This window comes from Meles meles, chromosome 12 (genome assembly GCF_922984935.1).
Source record: "Meles meles chromosome 12, mMelMel3.1 paternal haplotype, whole genome shotgun sequence".
Taxonomy (NCBI): domain Eukaryota; kingdom Metazoa; phylum Chordata; class Mammalia; order Carnivora; family Mustelidae; genus Meles; species Meles meles.
Genome location: NC_060077.1, coordinates 46,921,868 through 46,936,282, shown reverse-complemented (window position 1 = coordinate 46,936,282; position 14,415 = coordinate 46,921,868). Strand labels below are relative to the sequence as shown.

At 46.9% G+C, this 14,415-nt stretch overlaps 1 long non-coding RNA gene across 2 annotated transcripts; it reads right to left on the bottom strand.

Annotated features, from left to right (window-relative positions):
- Positions 1 to 445: 445 nt before the first annotated feature.
- LOC123953814 lies at positions 446 to 8,491 on the bottom strand. 2 transcript variants are annotated; one of them, XR_006820980.1, is made up of 4 exons: positions 8,143 to 8,491; positions 5,253 to 5,413; positions 2,121 to 2,305; positions 446 to 499 (listed from the first exon to the last, which is right to left on the bottom strand). It is a non-coding gene; the product is annotated as an uncharacterized LOC123953814 (long non-coding RNA). The 2 variants fall into 2 exon arrangements; XR_006820979.1 differs by lacking the exon at positions 446 to 499 and adding an exon at positions 863 to 917 and having other exon boundaries at positions 8,143 to 8,490.
- Positions 8,492 to 14,415: the final 5,924 nt, after the last annotated feature.

Sequence of the window (14,415 nt, the reverse complement as noted above, 5' to 3'; positions counted from 1 at the left end):
TATTTAAAATCTTTAAAATTTTAAATAATTTTTTTATTTGTTTATTTATAGCATAACAGTGTTCATTGTTTTGGCATCACACCCAGTGCTCCATGCAGTACGTGCCCTCCCTATTACCCACCACCTTGTTCCTCAACCTCCCACCCCCCCGCCCGTTCAAAACCCTCTGCTTGTTTTTCAGAGTCCATAGTCTCTCATGGTTCATCTCCCCTTCCAGTTTCCCTCAACTCCCTCTCCTCTCCATCTCCCCATGTCCTCCATGTTATTTGTTATGCTCCACAAATAAGTGAGACCATATGATACTTGACTCTCTCTGCTTGACTTATTTCGCTCAGCATAATTTCTTCCAGTCCCGTCCATGTTGCTACAAAAGTTGGGTATTCATCCTTTCTGATGGAGGCATAATACTCCATTGTGTATATGGACCACATCTTCCTTATCCATTCATCCGTTGAAGGGCATCTCGGTTCTTTCCACAGTTTGGCGACCGTAGCCATTGCTGAAGGAGAGTGAGAGGGAGAAACAGACTCCTTGCTGAGCAGAGAACCCTATATGGGACTTGATCCCACACCCCAAGATCCTGACCGAGCTGAAGGCAGATGCCCAACTGACTAAGCAACCCAGGATAACCCCCTCTCCTTTTGTTAAATATGACATGAAGCATTTTGGAAACTGCAGTTACCTGCTAAGAAATATAGTAATACTATTTTTTTCTGTCCTGCTTCCACACCCTACCAAACATTCAAAAGACATTGACAGGGGTGCCTGGGTGGCTCAGTGGGTTGGGGCCTCTGCCTTCGGCTCAGGTCATGATCCCAGAGTCCTGGGATCAAGCCCCGCATCGGGGTCTTTGCTCTGCAGGGAGCCTGCTTCCTCTTCTCTCTCTGCCTGCCTCTCTGCCTAGTTGTGATTTCTCTCTGTCAAATAAATAAAATATTTTTAAAAAAGACATTCACAGATCTCCTTTTTAATATTTCCATGTAAATCTACCGAGTTTTCAACTATAAAACAGACAACATGAGACAACTTTGTGTGGACAATGCATGGAGACCTTAAGCTGACCTTCTCCATGCATCTATGATCGCAGTAATACATCTCTTAAAACTCTCATGCTTAAACGGTTAAAGCAAATTTCAATTTTGTCCTCCACATATGTGATCTACTCTTTGAAAGTAGTTGTTTATGATTTGGAAAGTGTTATGATTTGGAAAGAGAAGGATGCAGGATACTGGGCAGCTCAAAGGGGCTTGGGGCCTGCCTGGCACAGTTAATATCATGAACAACCTCCTGGACTGCCATACTCTTGGTTCAGGGCTACACAACCTGCACGTGTACCTGGATTGTGCCCTCTCTCCAACCCCAGCCTGGAAGGTGCTGGCCAAGCTCCCCTCTTGTGTTCCCAGTGTAATGAGGAGCTCCCCACCCCCTTCCTCTAGTCTCCCCTCCAGCCTGACGAAACCCTTCCTTCCTACCTAAATACTCACAAAGCACCAGCACAAACTTCAGAAGCTGGAAGTCACATGACCATGGAGCCTTTGCAACCCTTTTATATTCCTGACTAATGTCCACTCTGGTTTTTTGTTTTTGTTTTTTTAACTTATCTTTAATTTGTTTTATCTTTTACAACATTTCTATAACAGTGACAAGATTAAACCTCGTCAATGATCTGACTCAGCCAGGCCCTAGAGGACAGGGAGTGAAAACATCCTCTGTGTGGTTTGAACTGGGATTCTCCTGAGTGTCCTACACTTTCTAAATGACATCAGTACTGGCAACAATTAAGCTAAGAGGATGGTCTTCTGGTCTTCTTTTACGATGTTACCACCAAAACATCTGTCAAACTACATGTAGTTACTTAGAGGGACAACAACAGATGCATTTTGGAGTGAAAAACACACACTAGAATCCCACACCCAGCTGAGAGTTTCCCCATATATTCTGTCCGGGCTCTGCCTTCCCAGACTGCTCAGAAAAGCAGAGGTGTATGGGTCTAAACTCCTGTTTTCTTTCAAGGACTAACTACGAAAGAAACAACCCACAGCATCAACAATAAAAAGTGATTGCTTGAGCCTCCAGTTCTCTTCAAACCTAATTTCCCCTCCCCTTTTTTCTTGTCTTACTCTATAGAAGCACAAGCCAAAGCCACTGGAGGTTAAGTCCCTGGATCCTCCTTCCTTCTGATTCTCCAGTCGTCCATCCCTGGAGCTTCTTTCTTAACCAGGATGCTGTAATCTTCATCCCCGGGAGAACTGGACTCTCCTCTTTGGAACCCTCCAGAGCTTTGGGTTTTTTCTTTTCTTCGTTCCTAAATGCAAAGTGAAATTCAGGCAATTGCGCTTCTGTCACTAAGATGCTTCCCACAGGAGAAAAGGGCTGTTTTCCTGCTGTTGACTTTCCCTTGCATTGAAGGTTCTGGAGGCACATGTGAGGACTGGGAGAAGAGATGGTTTACAAATGCTAGTACCACAGATTTCTCTGAGCATCCTACATCAGCTTATGCATGCACCGTGCCAAGTTCGGCTTCCTAAGTGCTTCTTCTCCCTTAGTGAGTGATAGAGAGGGCAGGTGGTTGAGATGAGATACATCTCTATTTGGGTCAATGCCAATAAATTAATTAAGAGCAAGCAAGGTGCTAGATGTTGGTTTCCAAAAGAAACAGTCTGTTAGAGTCATCTCTTTCTCTGTTTTTAATTCATCAAAGATACCATAAAATCCCCGAGATTTTGAGCTCCTGGATGATTCTAACAGGCAGCCAGAGTTGAGAACTCCTGGTCTACTCCTCCCGAATAGAAATATGTTTATCAATAAGGCTTTTAAAGAAAGTGCCTTAAGCCAGTCCACCTGCTTTGAGAGTATTCAGATCGGAACTGTCTGGAACTCACTCCAGACCCTGGATCCAGTGTTAGAGATGCTGCAGTCTCTGGCGGGATCCTGGGCACCCAGCTCAGAAAGCCAGAGAGGTGTGGACGGGCATGGGGGCATTCGCCTCCTGACCCTGACTGCCTCGACCAGGGGGCCGATTGTGTATATAAGTTGTAAGTCTTTTATAAGGAAACTATGTACTGGAATCCCATTTAAGTCTACCTTTCTGGGATGCCTCATGGGTAGGCCTTCAAATGCAGAAGGAGAAATCTCGGGATTTCACTCTTACTATTTTTCCACTCCAAGAGATATATATATATATATATATCCCTCTGTCCCCAAGCCCGCCCTCCCATTCCAAGCTTAATGACAAAAGTCCAGCCAAGTCTGAGATCTCTAGACCTCAAGGAAGCCAAGTACCACTTATTCTTAAGGAAACGAGCCAATGCATCACACAAAGCCACATGCCTTCTCGGTGCTTCTTTGGTGGAAGCAGTTTCCCACACCTCGGACTGGATGCCCAGAGTGCTCTGACCTGATGACCCAGGGGCAATGCCAGTCACCCCCGGGCACAAGGCACATCCAATGTGGCCACAGCAGGCAGGATGCTGCAGGAATCTGGTCTCCTCACTGCTGGCTTCAGCTATCACACCTGCTATCTTTATTGTTCAGATACATTAATGGTTTTTTTTTCATTCACTCACATAAATCAAGGAGGCCCAAATGTTCCAGATAACTCTAGATAAAGTATGGCAGCAGTCCATACAAGGTAAGCCACAACTCAGAATAAGAAACGCTCCCTAGAGGGTAGCCATACCTCTTAGGCACAGAGGGAAATCCCCAGTATATTTATAAACTAGCTGCCTGCACTCACAGAATGCTAACCACCAGGTTCACACCGGTGTGGGGGCCTTTTAATCCTCAGCGGAAATAAAAACAATTAAAAATCTAACAATTAAAACATATAAACATATAAAATAACAACTAAAAATCAGTTTGGAGGCAACGGGGTGGCTCAGTGGGTTAAGCATCTGCCTTTGGCTCAGGTCATGATTCCAGGGTCCTAGGATCGAGCCCCGCATCTGGCTCCCTGCTCAGTGAGGAGCCTGCTTCTCCCTCTCCCTCTCCTACTCCCTCTGCTTGTGTCCCCTCTCTCACTCGCTCTCTCTGTGTCAAATAAATAAATAAATAAAATCTGTTAAAAAATAAAAATCACTTTGATTTATACAATCCCAGATGTGTATTCAGAAGTGTAACAGAAGAGCCAATGTATTTGTTTTTTTAAAAATATGCCAAGGGGCACCTGGCTGGCTTGGGCAGTAGAGCCCATGACCCTTGATCTTGGGGTGGTGAGTTCAGGCCCTACATTGGACATGTAGCCAAAACTACTTTTGTAAAGATGCACTTTTTTTTAAATGATGACACCACACTGACTTCTATCTTTGAAACCAAAATAATATGTTAATTAATTGAACTTAAATTTTTTATAAAAGGAAAAAAAATAAATGATGACACTAAGGTTTATTTATTTATTTTTTTTACGATTTTATTTATTTTTGAGAGAGATAGGGAGAGAATGCATGAAGGGTGGGGGTAGCTGGGGGAGAAGGAGAAATAGACTCTCCACTGAACAGGGAACCCAATGCGAGGTTCGATCCCAGGACTCTGGGACCATGACCTGAGCCAAAGGCAGATGCTTAACTGACTGAGCCACCTGGGCGCCCCTAAATTCCCTTCTAATATGACCAAATATATATTAAAATGAACAACAAGTTGAAGGTTCAGGTCTCTAAGGATGGACACTTTAAATGCAAGTCTGGCGGCAGATCTGAGTTCAAATCCTGCTCCTCGGCTGCATGTTCATGCGAATTACTTAATCCCCCACCTGGAGTCTTTCATCCCGCATCTGTAAAATGGAGACGCGAAAACCTGCGTTTCCACTTGGGATGAGGTTTAAATTTAGAGTGCTTGACATTTAAGTGCTAATAGTAAATGTTCAAGAAATACATATTGCTTACTTTCTTCCTCTACTTCATTCTTTTATCCTCGTTATCTTTTGGATTTTTTACCCAAGGGTTTTGTTGTTGTTGTTGTTGTTGTTAAGACTCATGTTTTTTTTTTTTTTAATTTCTTTTCAGCGTAACAGTATTCATTGTTTTTGCACCACACCCAGTGCTCCATGCAATACCTGCCCTCCTAATAGCCACCATACCCAAGGGGTTTTTAAGCACCTCATAAATACCTTTTTAATGTGTTAAGGAGTCTTCATAAAAATAATGAAATAAGGAAACCAAGTCTTGGCTTATTGTGAAATGAGCTATTTGACAAATTACTTGAAAGTGAGAGTTCTGGCTATATTTTCACCTGTACAACAATGACGTCACACTTACCCATGAAGGGGGATAACACTAATCCTGGAGAGGTTCCCCGTTCTGTACGGTCTGGGTGACTTTGCTGTTCCCTGTTTCTTAGAGGTATGGATTCCGCACAAGAGGAGACCAGCAGCTTCCGACTCAGAAGGGGATTTCTGCTGTCCAGTTGCTAAGGATGCCTAATCCAGGTGAGAACTTTTTTTTTTAAGATTTTATTTTTTTTAATTTATTTGATAGATCACAAGTAGGCAGAGAGGCAGGCAGAGAGAGAGGAGGAAGCAGGCTTCCCGGACGGGCAGAGAGCCCAACGCGGGGCTCAATCCCAGGACCTTGGGATCATGACCTGAGCCGAAGGCAGAGGCTTTAACCCACTGAGCCACCCAGGCGCCCCCCAGCTGGGAACTTTCAAGTGCCCATGGCAGATGCCGGCTGTGAAATCTCAGAATGAGAGTAACTCCTCCCACTCCATCACTGGCCCCGATTGCCACGCCCCAAAACCGGTAAGAAGCCCACCCCTCCCATCTCCCTTGAAGAAGTCCCCACTGATCCTTCTAATGTGAGGATTCTTAGGGTGACACCAGGAGAGGGAGCCCCTGGTTTCAATTTGGGGACATATATCTTTCATGAAGGCACATTCTTGGTGGCTGGGCCTGAGCCATTGCATCACCTCTTCCCATGGTGCAGCCGAGAACCTAGAGTCACTGAAAGGTAGGATCCTAACGGAATAAGAGCAAGCAAGGAACGGGACGGCAAACCAGGCTCACAGAAGAGGGAACTGCCCATGAGGACCCTGGAAGTCATCCTGAGTTGGGGACAGGGACATGGTAATCACCAGAACCAGATGTCTGCTTGAAATTTCACAGAACCATGAGTTCACAAGAAGAAGGAATAATCACCAGATAATGTAGATGACAAAAATAAGATAAACCAATCTCCAATATTTAAATAAAATTTTAAATAATAACTTCAGAAAGCACCCATTCTCCAGACTCATTGAAATGTTTAACATAAATATGTCTCTCCAAACTCTAAACTGGGCAAAAACATTTCCACTTGCCGTCTTGGTTCCACATCTTATTGTCACTGTGTTTTTGTGCCATATTTTGAATGTTTATTAACTCACCTTCTTTATATACATCAGAGCATTGTTGTTGTTAATTTAAAAAATTGTTTAAAAAATTAATTAAAATATGGTGAGCACTGTGAATTGTGTAAGACTGATGAATCACAGACCTGTACCCCTGAAGCAATAATACATTATATGTTAATTTTTAAAAAGGTACAGCAAATAAATAAAACTGATTTATAAGTCATTGGCTTATCATTTTAATGTATTTTATGAAAACTATTAAAATTAAGCAATGACTAATGCTTTGTCCTCGAGCAAATACCACTCCCAAGAAAGCAGATGAATTACTGAATGTAATATTGAGTGTCCTCCTTATTCAGACACCTGGACCTTATTTTTCCAGCAAAAGAATATTTGAATTTACTCATGCATTTCTGTCATTTGAATATACCTAAGTGTTTAGAAGCTTAAGAAATGCCATCCAAAACAAAGTGCTACAGTTGATAAAGAAGACTCTGAGGGGGCGCCTGGTGGCTCAGTGGGTTAGGCCGCTGCCTTCGGCTCAGGTCATGATCTCAGGGTCCTGGGATCGAGCCCCGCATCGGGCTCACTGCTCGGCAGGGAGCCTGCTTCCCTTCCTCTCTCTCTGTCTGCCTCTCTGTCTACTCGTGATCTCTCTCTGTCAAGTAAATAAATAAAATCTTCAAAAAAAAAAAAAAAAAAAAAAGACTCTGAGGACCAGAAAAGAGGTCCTGGAGGAGGATGAGAGGAGTCATTAGTTTAGCCTACAGAGGATGGTCAACAGGCACCATCATTCAGGAGACTCTCCATTACGGGGCCAGCTCAGTCCACCGCACCCTTCTCGTTTGTCACTGAGGCCCTCTTTTATTTTTTTTTTTTAAGATTTATTTATTTGTTTTAGAGAAAGAGAAGAGAAAGCCTGGGGAGAGGGGAAGAGGTGAGGGAGAGAGAGAATCTCAAGCAGATTGCCTGGTGAACGCAGAGCCCAGTGCAGGACTTGATCTCATGACCCTGAGAGCATGACCCTGTGATCATAACCTGAGCTGAAATCAAGAGTTGGACTCCTTTAAAAAATATAATAATAATAATAATAATAATAATAATACCTACCTTACAGGGTTGTTCTTTTTTTTTTTTTTAACTTTGTATTTATTTTTAGAGAGCGTGCATGAGCGGGAGGGTGGGCAGAGGGAGAGGGAGAGAGAATCTGAAGCAGACTCCGTGTTGAGCGGGGAGCCTGATGCTGGGCTCCATCTCATGCCCCTAAGAGCATGACCTGAGCTGAAACCAAAAGTCGAACACTTAACCGTCTGAGCCATCCAGGCACCGTGGGGCCCCGGTCTAACAGGCGCCTGGCTTCCCTTCACAGGTTAGCTTGAGTGCCTACTGAGAACAGAGTTTACCAGATACCTTTAAGTCCCTTCATCCTCCTAGAATGCAGGCACAGACCGGAGGGGGTCAGAGCTCTGCCAACACTCTTGTCCATGCTCCCAAAGGCACGGCTGGCTTGGAGCTAGGACCAATGACAGCCTGGTGCCTTGCATTCACCACCACCTTTAATCTTTACTACACACCTGTGAGGAAAACACTGGCCCTCTCTCTTTAGAGCTGAGGAACCTGAGGTTCAAGGAGCTCTAGTGACTTGCCAGGGCCACTGGTAGAAAAGCCGGGATTCCGACTAACATCTGCCTGACACAAACATCCCCGCCTCTCCCACCCCCGCACCAGCTCCCTCCACCCAAAGCACAAACTGAGTTCAGGTCCTCTGATCTTTGAACCTTGAACTGTTGTTGCTTCTTGAACTATCTCTGAACTCACCTGAGTGGATCCTGAGCCTGATGTGAAGGCCTACTTGCACGTTGCCCCGTTCCCTTCCTCTGTTCTCTGGGTGATTCCAGCGGTAATGGTGGTGGTTGGTGAAAGGCACCAGGACTTGAGGAAGGTGATGGAACTTGGCAGAGGGGAGCAGCATCTGCCCTGGTGCCCTGGGGCTTTCCTCTCTCCATTTCACAAGGAAGTGAGATGCCTCCAGACAGAGGCAGGTGTATGAAGGAGCAGGCCAGCCACCAGGGCCGTGACTCACCACTTCCACAGGAACCACACCTGGGGCAACAGTCAACCCAGTGGTCAGTCACCCCAAAGGCCTTCTTCACCACGTGAAGCAGTCAGCAGGCCTGCGTCAGATCTGCCTACCACCGTGAGATGGGTAAGTTTCCAACACCAGCCTGCGGGGCAGAATTCCAAGGTTCTGGAAGTTCCACTGCCCCAGAGCTAATGCCTGGTGGTGGTAGAAGAAGCCTGTAGAACTTTGTGATGTGGGTCACACATGGGGAAGGTGGGGTTTGGAGGTGGGGGTGGGGTGCAGAGGAAGAGTGAGCCTTCCCTCCACCCCGTGACCTTGGGAAAGTCGCTTTCCCAGCAAGCTCCTGCCCTACTGCTCACGATGGCCTCTCTTGTAGGCCACTGCAAGAACTCAATGGCATGAACATGGAAGGAATGTTCAAATCCTGGCGTGGAAAGCCGGGAGGAGCCAGCCCTGCCAAGGGGTGAGGATGTTGTCTGTGCCCAGATGGGTCCCAGCAGCACCATCTGTTGGTGAGCTCACTTTATGAAGAACATTTCACACGAGATTAGTCAGGTGTCGTTTAAAAGAAAGAAAGAAGAGCTGTTCAAGGACACTTCCTGTGCAGGTTGGTCACATGAGGGGACCACAGGCAGCAATAGTGGCAGGGAGCCCCCGCCCCCTGGGGGCCAAGCTGGGAGCCACACGCGACTGCAGACATATACTTTGCTGGACTGAAACTGACCGGCCAGCCCAGGGAAAGCTCTGAAAGCTTTGGGGTCTGCATTTCTGGGTTATCTTCCCCCATACCCTGTAGCCCCATTTACAAATATATAAATGCATATGCAGTATGTGCCTGAAGATCTTGTTCATTTTAGGCAAAGGGGGCTGGGCCAGGTTGGCTGGATGCCTATGGTAGCTGTGTCCGCTGCGGTGCTGGGGATGGCCGGTGCCGGACAGGGAGCGCTGGGAACGTGTCCTGAGAGACAGGCTCAGACAAACTGTGTTCCCATTCATGAAAGAAACAGTCATTCAGAAGACTAACTATTACCTGTGGGGCAGAACATTCCACAAAATGAAACTTCTTTAAGATCTTTTGGCCCTGGTAGGAAGTGTTTTAGACACATAGCACATTTCCTCTCAATTTTATCCAAAGAAGAAATACACATTGAAATAGAAAAACTTAATTTTGCTAATATGTTGGCTTCATAATGATAGCAACTCACTCATATTTTCCTGAGAATCCTTTTTAACACCAATATAACTTTATAGCTAACATATTTAGGACATCTTCACTGTCTCCTCCAACTCTAACACCACTAACTAATCCCAAGAAAACACCAGAGTTGGGGCATCTGGGTGGCACCCTGGGCTACTGCCTGACTCTTGGTTTCAGCTCAAGTCCTGATCTCAGAGTCTTGAGATCAAGCCTTGAGTCGGGCTCTGAGCTCAACGAGGAGTCTAATGGTTAGAGTTTCTTTCTCCCTCTCCCTCTGCCCTTCCCAGCTCCACCCCCCATTCCCCCCACTCGCTCTCTCACACACTCTCTCTCTCAAATAAATTAATTTTTTAAAAAAGAAAATATCAGAGTAATTCCTCCTGTGTACAACCCTCAATGGCTCCCCATTGCCTACAGAAAAAAGGCCAAGCTCTTTGGCCTGGCCCAGACTCATGCCCCAGCCTAAGTTTCAAGTCCTCTTTCCACTACAACTGAAAGAGACCCTGTTCTTTCTTCCTTAACCTTCAACACACTGTTCCCTATTCCTAGAATTGCTTTTTCTCCCTTATCTGTCTTCTGAACTCTCATCCTTCAGGATTCTGTTCAAATGGTGCCTGTTTTCCTGATAATTTCTCATTCCCAATGTAACTTTCCACTCTTCTGTGCCCCCACTTTATAGATTAATAGTATATGTACCTCCTAATTCAGTCAGTGATTTGTTTGTCTCCGACCATAGTGATCTTAATAAACAGGAGCTGGGTTCACAAATGGATACCTCTAGAACCTATCATAAGGTATCATGAGTACTATCTAAGCATCATTGGGCTGCAAAATGGAGGGGGGTGGAAATACCCCATCTCAGGACTTCTATGAGCTTAATATCATATTAAGTAAGAGGTCAAGAGGTCTAGTTGCTTAGAATATAGTACTCACCCATTAAAAGTATTAGTATCACAGGTTTGTTAAATGAATGCTTGAGTCTCATTTTATCAACTTATACTCACATGGTCAAGTGGAATACTCAGTTGTTTAAATTCATCCAAAGCCGGGGTGCCTGAGTTGCTCAGCGGGTTAAATCCTCTACCTTTGGCTCAGGTCATGATCCCAGGGTCGTGGGATCAAGTCCCGCATCTGGCTCTCTGCTCAGCGGCAAGCTTTCTTCCCAACCCCACCCCCACCTTCCTCTCTGCCTACTTGTGATCTCCGTCTGTCAAATAAATAAATAAACTCTTTTTTAAAAAATTCGTCCAAAGCTGACATGGTAAAAGAAGGGCGTTTGGGGCCAGAGCCTCGGAATGAGTTCTGGAATGTTTGGGCCTCATGGTTTATTCACTTCACCCCTCCCTGGCTCGGCTTTCCAAACTCCACAAATCAGCCCTGAGTATTAGTCACTGGCCTGTGCCACAAGGCAGGCAGGTCCAGGAGAGCCCGTTGATAACATTTCTGGAGTTCCATCGGCAGCCCTGAGGGCTTACTATGAGGTAAGGACAATGGTGGACATAAAAATAAGTCAGCATCTTCCTAGATCTCAAAGAGCCTGCCCACAATTTCATGTGAGCAGCAGAGGCATACGCTAGGGACAATAACTCAAGACAGAGTTTGGAGAATTGGTATAAGAGAAGGACAAGCAAAGTAGGTGCACAGCACGAGAGAGGGAGAGGGGAATCTGACCTGCAGACAGAGGGGCTCAGGTGCACTCCGTGCCTATCCTGGGCCCTGCAGGTGGCCCACATTTATGTCACTGAGTCTTCGAAATATGGTGAGGTAAAGGCCATTAGTCCATCTGGGAGAGGAGCGCAGAGATTTGGGGACCCTAAGTAACTTGCCTAAACCACACTGATAATACATGAGGCTTCAAATGCGCAGCTCTCTGGTTCTGATACCAGCTCTGTATTGCGCCAGCCTGATCTCAGGTGAGCCAGGAAGGCCTCGCGGAAGCACTGGTGAGGGTTCCAGGTAGAAGGGACCATGTGGGAAAAGATCCAAAGGACAAAGTTTGAAGAAAGGGTGTAGCATGTGTGCACATGTGTGTGGGTGATCAGGGAACGGAGGGAGGGAATCGTGGCGGGAAAAAGGGTTGGGAGATTAGGAGGCAAGGGCCAGATCCCGGGGTACTTGGAGTTTCTGTCCTAAAACTTTTTTTTTTTTTAATAATGATAATGATACTCCTGGGGATGGCTGGGGACGGCCTGCCCCAAATGCAGGACCCGGGCCCAGGCCTGCTTGCTCAGCCTTCCATTGCCCGGGTCCTGTGCCTGGGGGCCTCCACTTGGGGAACCCTGAGTCCCGCACCAGGAGTCACCCGACCACGCCGGCGCCAGCGGTGCCTTTCGCGGCTGCGTCCCAGCCATGGAGCGAGAGATCCATTCGTTCCCCCACAGAGGCCAGCCCCATCCCCGGGTGCCCCGGCTGCCGGAAAAGGTGGAGGCGGACGCCGGGCCACAACCCCTCCATCAACTCTGCTTCGGGAAAGCTCCCCTGCGCCGGGCCCCCCGCCGGGCCACGTCGTCTCCGCGCGTTTTCCGGGTGGCCGCGACATGCCCCGAGCGTGAAAGGGCCCTGGGCCACGAGGAACAGGGCGTTCCCCAGGGCTGCCCAACGCCGGCCAATTCTCACGAGCGTTCTGCCCAAACCGATGCCGATTTGGGCAGAACGCTCGTGAGAATTGGCCGGCAAACGCCCGGCGAACCCGCTTCGGGCGCCGCAGTCCGCAGGGCCGTCCCCCAGAGCCTGGTCTGGGATCCCGAGGGGTCGTGTCCGGGCACTGCCAGGAAGAGCTCCGTGGGCCGGCGAGGCCGACACCTCCCGCTCCTTTACCCCCGGGGGTCCCGTCGCTGGCGCTGGCAGCCGGGGCCTGGCCTGACCCGAAAGCCAGGCCCGGACCCAGGCCTGCTTGCTCAGCCTTCCGTTGCCAGGGTCCTGGGCCTGGGGGCCTCCACCTGGGCAACACTGAGTCCCAAGCCACGAGTCCCCGACCGTCCCGGCATAATAATAATAATACTTTGTGATTATTGTAGTGCCTTTCTTGTGACCCACTTAGAGGTATTTCAAATCTATGATGTCACATCCCTGCTGCCATTCACCCCAATTTATGGATTGGGAAACTGAGACAACTTTAGTAACTTGTGTGAAGTGGTTCTATACCACAAAGAGGCACTTCGAACACCTAGTCCCCGCCGATCTAAAACACACCATACAAAACTTAGTGGCGTATGAACCCCAAGCCTCAGTTTCCTCGTCTATAAAATGGGGATGAATAACATCTACAGGGTTCTCTCGAAGAGCTTTCAAACTTTACAAGATGTCAAGGGGTAGGTTGTGCAGACAGGGAAATAAGCAAGTATTTTCTCTAACCCTGGAAATGTCATTAGGACCCTTTAGAATAGGGATCTAATGTTCTGAGAGAGACTTATCTGGAAGAGAGAAATCTGCAACCCAGCAAGACTGTGCTGGGGGCCACGCAGGAGAGGAAACCACCACCTTTGCACAGCTCAGCCACCAACAATGACTTTTCTTGCTGAATGTGCTACTTTGCTCCTACTAGTAAAATCTTGTCAAACAGGAAACAGGTTTTGAAGGCAACGGGGTCCCTGTGAGTTCAAACTTCTGCTTTCAAATGTTCTTACAAGATGCACAATTGGCACAGACTTACAGGAAATATTTAATTGGAATCGGAAGGCGCTGGCTCCGTGGGCCTTGCTTTATATTGTCTGCAGGCTCCTGCCGAAATGACTGGGGTGCATAAGCACCAGTCACTCATTTTTATATATGCCAGTGGGGAGTGCAACCAACACAGACTCCGAGGGGGCTCTGGGGTGGGGGGAGGGGTACAGTGCAGTCTCCACAGGGTCACGGAAAGAGAGGGAGAGAAAAAGTGTCATGTGAGAATTACTCCTGGAGAAGAGAAGGGCAGGGATTGAACTCCAAGTGATATATTTATGAGCTCAGTATCGGTTGCTTGTGCTGATAAGCGTTGGTCATTCAAGGAAGGAAAAAAGTCACCTTTGTGTATATAAAATATACAAGATTCATAGTCTGAAAGGACTGAACAGGAAAGCATTAGGTAAATAGAGGATATCCCTTAAAGTATAATGTGAAAATTTAATTACTTCAAAAAGGAAGAAGGGAGGTATTTTCTTTCTGAGGCAAATGTTGCGAAAACTAATGACTCCTTAATTTGAAATCAAGGTTGACTAGCTTTCAGCCTTGTGTGGCCTAACTCTGAGACTGCAGGGAAAAGAAACTCCTCCTCCCCCCAAATACCCCTTCAGTCACCCTGTCGTGTGTCCTGTGCCTGGTCTCAGTGGGACAGGACTGGTTTTAGAGTCCACTGGACGTGGATGGGTTTAGGCTCTCAGATGTGCCTCTAACTGGCTCCGTAAGACTGGACAGGTTACCTGATTCTCTGAGTCTCCATCTCTATATTTACAAAATATGGATAATAATAGCACTTGTCTGCTCAGATGGCATGAGGATTAGCGGACAAGATGCACATTAGTTGGCTGCCACAGAGCCCAGAGTGTAGCAAGCCTTCAGTAAAGGTAAACCATTGTCATCACTGTACCACAGGCCCCTGGTTTTCCCAGAGGTTTCTGATCTTGGGACACCCCAGAGTTTGAGGATTATCCCAACTAAGTGTCAAGAAATTCTTTCAATGCCCTCAAAGGAACAAGTTTAATTTCAAGATCAATGTCTCAGTCTAGAACACTGTGATAAGTGAGCGTTGGGTATGAAGGTAGAAGAGCTTTTCCTGGAAATTCTAGCATGGTCGAGTTTCCCAATCCCAAAGTACCTTGATTCATGGAAATGA